The following is a 9,071-nucleotide window of genomic DNA, read 5'->3' as shown; positions in this document are numbered from 1 at the left end:
CAGGGGCTTTTTTGTTTTTAAGCTTCTTAATGATTGAATAGACCTCTTTAGGTGAGGTGGGGCAGATATTTTCACAGCTACAAGGTCGCCGAAGCACAGAGCGTACCCTACGATGTATTTTTTCTATGAAGACTAGATCCGCTTGTGCATAATTAGGACGGCACTGAAGTTGGAGGGCCTGAACGAGAGCTTCCGCTTTTTCGTTATCTCTGTAAACAAGACCTCTTTCTCCGTGAATGGGCTGGATGTTAGAGCGATCTGTACGGAGAGCTTTAGTCAACTTCCACAGAGAATTATCTTCAGTTTTGAGAGAACAGAGTTTTCTTTCCCATTGCTGGTTTCTGTGATCTTTTAAAGCGTAACGGACTAGGTTGGACGCTATGTTTAGTTCTCGACGGTCTTGCGGAGATAGCGTGTTGTGATAGCGGCGTCTGAGCCTATTTTTGTTCCTTATCAGAGCAAGGATTTCTGCAGGAAGTAAGTTAACTTGAGCTGGGGTAGAAGTAGAGCAAGCTGCGGATAAGCCAGCCTGTATTTTACGTTCAAGATTGTTGACTGCCGCGTCAATTTCTTCACGGGTGGAAATAGTCGGTACTGAGTCTATAATAGTGTTCATTTTAGTCTTGAATTTTGCAAAGTTTGTATGGGATTGGCTGGGAATGAGCTCAGGCTCCTCCCCTAAACTTAAGAGTACTGGATTGTGATCTGAGCTTAGCTCGTCAACCACTTGAAGTCGGAATTGATGAGAAATATTGTTAAAAATAGCAATATCCAAAACATCAGGTCTGCCGATCGCTCCGTAATGTGTTGGCTCAATCGGGCCTGCAATAACGATATTTCTCTTCAAGGCAAAGTTGTTGAGGATCATTCCGTTGTTGTTAAAGCTTTTGCTGTTCCATAAAGGATGCTTGGAATTGAAGTCTCCTGCTACAATTACTGCTTCATTTGTATCTAGTAGCTGAGAGAGATCAGAGGGGAGTAGAGGTTTGCCAGGGGGGTTGTATACAGAATAAATCTTTAAGCTGCCTGCATTGTTGGTAAGAATTTCTATGCCTGTCTCCTCGAGGTTAGATGTATTAATCTTCTTAGTCTCATTATAGCGAATGTTTCTTCTGACAAAAATGGCGGTGCCTCCACCTCTGGCATTAAGTCTGTCATTTCTAAGTAACGAGTAGTTTCTGAGTTTGGGATTATCGCAGGGACGTAGGTGTGTTTCGTTAATGAGGAGAATATCAATTTGTAAATGATCTGTAAGCTCCTGTAATTCCAAAATTTTGCTGTTGAGACCGTTTGCGTTCCAGAATATTATCTGCATAGAATTTGATGTTAAAGCCGGATTAGTCATTAATTATGGAGAAGATGACTTGAGTATTCCTAAGGAATTTGTTGGTGTCGGCCTGGCTTGGATTTGTTTTGCTGAAGGCCATTAGCATCTCCCCAAGTGAGGCAGCGAGTATTGCTGAAGAATTTTGACTGCTAGTTGCAGGGAGTACCTTAGTGTTACTCGAGGAAACCACGGAAGCATAGGATTTATCTGGTGTAACTTTTCGCGCTTTGATTTCAGGCACAGATCTCACAATATTTTTCTGAGTGGGCTGGGTTAATTCCTGTCTAGGCTTTTGAAGGTTGGATGGGTGGAGAGCAACCCTTGTAGTTTGCAGGGTGTGGGCCACTGCAGTTCGCACATTTAGCAGGTGTGGTCTTTGGCTTGACGCAAGTGTGCGAGGGATGGTTGCCACCGCACTTCACACACTTGTAGTCTGCTCTGCATAGCATTTGCGCATGCCCAAAGTTTTGGCAGCGATGGCATTGACCAGCCGATGCTTTTCTTCGTAGTGGCTCGGTCTTGATGACCAAGTTGCAGACTATTTTAAGATCATAAATTTCTCTCTGATCTTTACTGATCTCTACTAAGACCAGAGGCATGGGGCGCTTGTCTGCTCGATACATTCGTGAAATCTTGATCGGCTCCAAGCCTTGTAATCTGAGGTCAGTAGCTATTTCTTCTGTTGTTATGTTTTCTACCAATCCTCTGCTCACTACCTTGAGGTTCTTTTCACTTTTAAGTTGGTAAGTATGGTATGGAAATTTATGATCGTCCATAAGTCTGGTGAGCTGGCGGTAGTCCGTTGTTCCTTCAGGCTGTATGCGTACTCCGTCATCTGTGTTTTTGGCTGAAGAGAACTTGATGTTACTTTTCTTCATCGTCTCTGCAAGCAACGACCATTTTTCCTTAGATCGCAGGACTACTGGTGGGATCCTCTCTTTGGGCTGTATCGGTATATTTGTCACAGTGCTTGCACTAGATTGTGCTGATGTGTCCATTTGAGGTGCAAATTCATGTTCTGCAACAAGAGACTCTTTCTTTCTCTTCTTTCTGCTGACTTCCTGGTAATCATTAGAGTCTTTGTAGCGGAGGAAATGACGCTGTCATGTGTAGGGCGAGGAGAAAGTTCGGAGGTTTGAGGGTCTTCTTTCTCGACCTCCATAATCTGATGAACTTCTACCTTTCCTGGCCATTTTGTGTGTAAGATGTTACCAATTTGCCGAAAGACAGCTAGAAGTTCTTTGAAGGAGAGATCTTCATATGGTGAATCCATAATCTAGACTTGAAGTGGGGGAAGGACCTGCCTTGTCCCTTCAACCACCGAGTGTTGTACTGGGCGGGGAACAGGAGAGAACCTGGAAAATGTTTTTGAAGGTGAAAATAAAAAGTCTTACCTGCTCTGATGATCGAGCACGCTGTTGACGCATCAAATAATCACTATTTAATTTTTATGTTGAAAGTAACTCTGAATTAAGCATTAGAAACAAAACTTAACTCACTGCTGTAATACTACAATGAGCGCTGATAAACACGTCTGTATTCACTCAAGACGAGAGATCATCTCTCACCTCAAGATCGCCTTCAAAAATACTCTTTCACAAGTTAAACTTCTATAAATAACATGTTCTATATTTTAAGGTGTGTTTATTTCCTACTTTTTTATCAATTTATTAAACCTTAAAATTAATAATTTACAGAAAATTTTTAACTTTTATTAAAATTACCAATATATTTTATAAACTTCTTGCTGAAAAATGAATTGATTTATATAATCATCATGACAAACTCCTCAAAAGAGAAGAAATATCAAATAATATTTACATCACAATACCCGGATTACAATTCTTGATATCATCGGATTAACTACAAATGACAATGTGAAAATACATTCTGACTGTTTACGATGAAAATGACATGGTGTCGTTTTCATGGAATTTCCGATATATTTAGACTACAATTCGGGAGGGAAGTTGGAATTATTGTTGAAAGTGCACATGCGTGAGTGTATTTCCTTTTTACTCGATTCTAAGTTATATCCGAAATAGCGTAATTAAACAACAATATAAAAATCTAATCGAGCGAGATTTTTCTTATTTAAGATATATATATATATATATATATATATCTTAAATAAGAAATATAAATATATATGTATATTTATATTTTTTTTTTTTTGTGAGTTCAACAAACTTCATCATTGGCCTGTAGAGTAAGATAGGCTGAGAGTCAGCAGATAGTAGGAGAGGAAATAAAGATAGAGTGCATAGTGGTAGAGTAGGTAAAAGAGGCCTCAGCTGACCTGTTTTAGCTGTTTGTCCCCCAGGGGCGCTTCTAAAACGGTAGTTGATTTTTCACTTTAGAAAAAGGAAAAATCCTGAAAAGGAAACATGTAACAAAACAAAGAGAGAATAAATCTGGAGAAGGAATGGAAAGGTAAACTTAGAGGTGGAGGAAGGATCTGGCCCGAGTGATGCAGCTCACAAGGAACTGCACCGCCTCGCTGTAAGCCTTCGCTGCTCGGGTTCTCAGGTCCTCCCCTACTTGTGGGAACTGAAAACCAGTGAAGCTGAGTACAGAAATCTACAAGGTGGTTACTGTTCCTTTCTTTTGTTGTGGGCTGTTATGATTGTTTTGGCCACCTCACTTCCCTTGGCCATGCCTAGTTTGCAGAGAGCTATGTAGAACGCCGAAGCTGCCTCCTCGTCTATATCCAGGGCTACCTCTACTTGCTCAGAGGTGATTTTGCTGATGTCATCAACGAAGAAGTCACCCCATTTTGCACTGACGATGTCGGGTCCATATTTCCCTGTGAGGAGGAGTTCAGGTTCTCCTACTTTATCTATTGCCTCTTTAAACTTTTCTGTCACCCCGGGCATACCTCTAAGGAGATGTTTTAGAGTCTCCCCTGCTTTTGCATGAGGGACTTCTGGGTGTTCGGTTTCAGATACTTTTGCTGTTTTGAGATTTGTCAGCTCTTCTTACTGCGGACTTAATGGCCGTTTGGAAGTTTTAGTGTTCGTCTCCATCTCTACTTCAGCTTCTTCTACGTTATCTGAATTGGTGATGTCTATATTGGCAGTGGTAGCTCCGCTTTCGTCCGTGGGAGTTACCATGATGGTTTCTGCATTGTCAGTCTCTTCTGTTGGGATCGTATTGCTGGTCTCTGCAATTCTGGTAGGTTTCCCTCCCTTACAAGACCTTTTCGTTGTCTTAGTCATGGCAGCATGATCAGGAGTGGCCTCAAGAGGTGGAAACTCTTCCTGTGTTGTGACCTTTTCATTACTTGGTTTTGTTGCTGATGTGATTGCGCCACCCATCCTCTCTGCGAGGGTTCTGGATTGGCAGGTGTCGACTCTATGGTCAGTGACCCCACATTTCAAACAAGCTGCCTCACATTTTTCTTGGTTGTGGCCAATTTTTAGGCAGTTTTTGCATTTTATGCGAGGGCAGTCTGCCCCAAGATGATTGAAGGCACCACATCTAAAGCATTGCTTTTTGACGCCTTGGTAATTTACCATTACCCGGGCAGATCCTATGAGAACAAAGTTAGGAACTTCGGTCCTCATTTCAAGAGAGATGGTTACCTCCCCTGACTTCCACTCAGGATTGTCTACGTCATTGTGAACCTGGATTTCCCGTACAACTCCCCACTTAGAGAATACGCTATGAATTATATCGTTGTTCTCTGCATATTCTAGGGGAAATCGTGGTATCTTAAGGGTTCTCAGGATGCTCCCAACCATGAAGGGAGATACTTTTACTTTACCACAGTCAAACCCTTGGAGAAGCTTTTCTCTGGTTTCCATATTTTTGGTCACTACCTGATATCTTCTACCCCCGTAAGGGGTAAATCCAAAAATGTTCTCTGCGCCGATGCAGTCTATGATAGCTTTCGCCATCGCCCTTGCCGGTATTGTGGCGACCTCAATTCCGAGGGTACGCACACGCGGCAGAATGGAGAGCATGATCAGATGTGGGGAGCCTAACTATTCCCACCACCAAGTGTTTGATATTTCCCCAGTCCGGGGTTTACGAAATTCTGTAAATTTCCGGTTAAATATCGTGAAACCCGATGGGACTCGTACCGATATTAACGGTTAAGAACAGAAACTACACACCTGATCTTAGCCAAAAGGCCGAGAAGCGATCTCTGCAATAAGATCTCTGCGAAAGATTATCACGCTGTATGAAGAGAAACCTGAGCTTCCAGAGGATACTTGACATAAATCTCACCGCTCGGTGAATAGGCCCGCCGTATCCGCCGCGTATGGTACGTGAAAAATACGCGGTTTCAGAAACACGAAGTTCCTGAAACCGCGGATAGTATCGAACTTTATATACACTATGTTTTTTCTTATACATAAATACCTATGACAAAGTTTAATTTATGAATTATGCACAGTAAGAGATTAACAACACTAACTAATAATAAAACAGAACAATTATAAGAACATACTGTAATAAAGTTATCTGAATATGAATGGAATCTTAGCAACCTCAGAAGTGTGTAGCTTTCACCACCTTTGCAACGAGTTGCCCTGGTGTTGGACAATATCTGCGATCAGCCAAACTGTGTATTACTAAAAGAAAGAGCCATACGGCTTCATTTCGGCGATGTAAAATTATATAAGTAAAGTGGATGTTAGATCCAACATTATTTCAAAGCCGAATGTTTGTAGAGACTATGAAAGTTTCGTAAGTTGATCTTCCGTATGTTAATATTTTCGGACCGGGATTGACCAGATAAGTGAAAAATAAATATATATATTAATTAAAATAGAGCCAATAGGCTTCATTTCGGCTATGTAAAACATCCCAGAAATGAAACGTCGTCGAAATCATTATATATATATATATATATAATACTAAAGAGCTTCCTAAAGTAGCATGGCCACCAGCATCAATTAGGTTAAGGAGAGAAGAAGAATATAATAATATATTACAAATTATGAGAAATGAAAACGTATAACAGTTTTAGTATAATGCCAGGATAAGGCAAATTTCAAACTGGCATATCCAGCGAATTCGAATTTCAGAATGAAATATATATAAACCTTAATGCGTTTTATATTGGTTATATCAGATGGCACCACTTCATTGGATGTTACGGCATTTGAAACCTGTGCATTTTCCTCTCTGTCTCTCTTGTCAGTGTTTATCCCAGAAGAATAGCTTAAGGTCGTAACGTGATTTTTGTAGTCTCAGCGTATCATAGCAAATGATATTATCGGTAGATGGCCCATTTGTGCAGGAAGAAATGCTTTTCGAACACATCTACGCGTTGGTGATATATTTCAGATATCGTCGATGTCACCGATTAGGAATACGCTGCTTTGCAGGAGAGAATTTCGACAATTCTGAGAACTTTTATATCCTGGATGTTGTCTCTTAATACGATACTCAATGACATCAAAGATAGTGATGATCTTCCGATTCTGCATTGCATGGAACCATTTCTGATATCATTCATGACTGTGTGCATTACAAGAACAGTGACTGTTTAAAAAAAAATGTCTAGAATCCTGAAAGGAATCTTGGCTTGGAAAATAACTTGATTTACACATGTAAGAAATCGTTTGATAATATTCTAATAAATAAAAAGTCTTATATGAATAAAAAGATGCAACAAGAAATGAATTAGGATCAAGTGTAATCAGGATATTGTCCAGTGGAGACCACCATTCTGTTTACCCGGAAGCCTGAATCACCTTGAAAATATCTTATATATTTCTTCTCTAGGAGTTGAATTTCTCGATTATGTGAAGCTTATTTCTGAAGAGCTAATGTAGAATTGATGCACAGTATTCTTCCTGAGTGTGATTCACATAAAATGTAAACTTCAAATTTTATAGTAAAATGCGAGTTTTTCTATAAAAACGTTTTGCCAGAAAGTGATACTGTAATATTTAAGATCAAATTAGTACTCTATTGTAGAATTACTGTATTTGAAACATGGTACAGACTACTTAGTTTTAAAAAAATCTATTCTTCCGTTTAGAGAAGAGATTGCATTCTTCTGCATAGAGCATGAAGTCGGAATTCTCCATGCAAGCAAACTTCGGTTAGCTGAGTTTTTTAATTCATAATTTGCGATCTATTAATGATATTCTTGTGGTAAACCGCTTTGATGAATTAATTCGCAATGCTCATCGGCAATGTTGAATAATTCATAGAGATACTCGTATTTTATAATTACTGGTTCTCGAAATGTTCATGTGAACGAATCTTTAATTTATTATTGCTATCTAATCATTTGTAAATATTTTTTAAAGCAGCTTCAGTAATTATTTCTAAGAAGATATCACTCAACAATACTTAGTCAATAGTTAATTGGTACTAATGATTAGACATGGAAACTGAAAAAATATTGTAGATTTATTAGTATTATATAATTCAGTAATATGTACTCAAGTTAATAACGTGTGTTAAGTGGGGATTGCCGGCCTGGTTGGCCAAATGGTCAGCGTGTCCGCTCTTCAGCCAAGAGGAGGTGGGTTCGAATCCTGCCTTTGACTTGGATGTTTGTGATTGTCATACAAAATTGTGTGGAAAGGAGATCTGCGACTATACCACTTATTCTAGCAGGTGACATCACTGCCAAAACCATGTCAGGTACGGCATTGACTATACGGCATCTATCGACGTCAAATGTGAATTTTGAAGTTGAGGTTTGCACAATTTGTATTCTAGGTTCTTAGGCAGTTGCTGGGGAATAGATGCTGCGGATGAGAAGGATAAGAACGAGAATAGGGTTCACACTTTATATGATGAAGCGTTTATCTCCATTAACAATTTCTTCTGGTGATGCAGAAGAATTTTTAAAAAAAAAATCAATTAATGCTTTTTAAAGAAGTGCAATTTATAGCCTGTGTTTTATGAACAATTATATCTTAATTATTTAATAATTAGCTAAGTCTGAGGTGATAGTATAAACCTTACGATCAATTATTGTATAATTAGAGTGATTAAAACACTCTAATTCTGAAAACATATCGCAATATTTCACACCATGCGAAAACTTTGAGATAAATGTAGTGAAATATAAAAATAAAAATATCGAATGATGAAGAAACTCTAAATGGACCTCGCACCCCTTCACACTCTCCCTATAAGATGTTATGGGATTTAAGATGAGGAATTTATGCACGCTAACAATTTTATCGAAATACCTAAAACTCATATCATGTCCGACAACATTCGTAACATGAAATTTGTGCATTCTCCTTTTGTAAGAGGACAATGTACAAAGGTTGTCATTATGTAGGGAATATTATTGGATATAAAAATGTCTGCATTCAACCTTCCATACAATTCAAATGGAAGTATGAAACTACCTAGAGAAACATCGTCAAAGTAAGCATGATGTACCCAAATGAAAGTTATCCCACAGTATCTCTACGAGTATTAATTAATTAAATCTAATATATTAATTTAATTAAATTGAATAATTAATTCAATTTAATTTCAGTTAACTCAATTTTAATTACTTAATTCAAACTACCTAGAGAAACATCATCAGAGTAAGCATGATGTACCCAATTTAAAGTTATCGCACAGTATCTACACGCGTTTTAATTAATTCAATCTGATGGGTGCATATGACTACTTCAACACTATATCCTAACTTCTTTCAAAGATTCTAGCATCCAACCCAATCAGTTCTTAGGGCTGAGTTTATTCCACCAAGGTAATCTTCTCAATGATTGTTATTTAGACCATATATCTTACGTATACAGGTGCTTTT

The 9,071-nt window shown here is 38.7% G+C and overlaps 1 non-coding gene across 1 annotated transcript; it reads right to left on the bottom strand.

Annotated features, from left to right (window-relative positions):
* Window positions 1-5,285: 5,285 nt before the first annotated feature.
* Window positions 5,286-5,475, bottom strand: LOC150094025 (U2 spliceosomal RNA). Its single transcript, XR_016550356.1, has one exon. It is a non-coding gene; the product is annotated as a U2 spliceosomal RNA (small nuclear RNA).
* Window positions 5,476-9,071: the final 3,596 nt, after the last annotated feature.

This window comes from Typopeltis vanoorti, chromosome 23 (assembly GCF_054136105.1).
Source record: "Typopeltis vanoorti isolate ZY-2024b chromosome 23, IOZ_Tvanoo_1.0, whole genome shotgun sequence".
Taxonomy (NCBI): domain Eukaryota; kingdom Metazoa; phylum Arthropoda; class Arachnida; order Uropygi; family Thelyphonidae; genus Typopeltis; species Typopeltis vanoorti.
The sequence above is the reverse complement of the archived record's forward strand: the minus strand, read 5'-3'. Positions and strand labels throughout refer to the sequence as shown.